This window comes from Argopecten irradians, chromosome 15, assembly GCF_041381155.1.
Source record: "Argopecten irradians isolate NY chromosome 15, Ai_NY, whole genome shotgun sequence".
Lineage (NCBI taxonomy): Eukaryota > Metazoa > Mollusca > Bivalvia > Pectinida > Pectinidae > Argopecten > Argopecten irradians.
In genome coordinates this window covers 10050051-10050977 of record NC_091148.1, presented here as the reverse complement: position 1 = coordinate 10050977, position 927 = coordinate 10050051, and positions in this window count along the sequence as shown.

The following is a 927-nucleotide window of genomic DNA, read 5'->3' as shown; positions in this document are numbered from 1 at the left end:
TTTATTCTCTGATGTTGAAATTGGTTTTTTAAACAAAAACCAAAAAAAAATCGGAAAGACTGTGGGCCTTTAAAGACTTCATGTGACGCAATTATGTTCTGCAAATGCTTATTTCTTGTTTTTTATTATCTCTAAACTTCTTTTTCAGAATTCGTGAAACACATGGCTCCAAATCTCTAGGTAAACAGATGAAGCTGTTGTCAACTATACTTAACAAAAACAGCTACGTGCGTTATCGGATGGTATGACAAAAATGTGTTATATTTCAAAATAGCAAATAGAGTGCGAGTCAGCATGTGATACCAGAAGACAACAGGATCCAGAAATACCCGGATGGGTTAGAAAACATTAGAATAGCCATGTTGTGGTGGAGCTTATGGACCTAGTCCGCTAAACCTGACTATATTATTACGCTTCCACCCTTAATATATTTAGCAAAAAAGTCTAATAATAGGCAAGTTTAGTGACTACTATGGACCATGACAAAGCTGAAAACGACGTTATTACATTATGTTTACCGTGCCAATAAACGCTTTTAGAAAGTGATTATCCAATCAGCTAAGCCCATTCGAATCACATGATGCGCATGAGCATACATTATAAAGCAAGGCTGATTGGTTATATGGGATGTGAAGATAAAGTTACATTGTGATCAGTGCGTGATGGGGTTGAAATTGTCTCGCAAAACGTAAAAGGCGTGAGTAAGCATGGAGTAACGCGTGAGTAAGCGTGAGTAAGCGTGAATAAGCGTGAGTAAGCGTGAGTAAGCCGTGAGTACTTGAAAACTATGCTTTTTAACAGTGAATGTGACTGGATTTGAACAGATTGCGCGATTGATCATGAATGTAATCGGTATGTCGTGTTCAAAACAAAACGCATTTGTGAGATATTCCTGTGTGAGAGTATTAATGAATGAGCATGAATTAA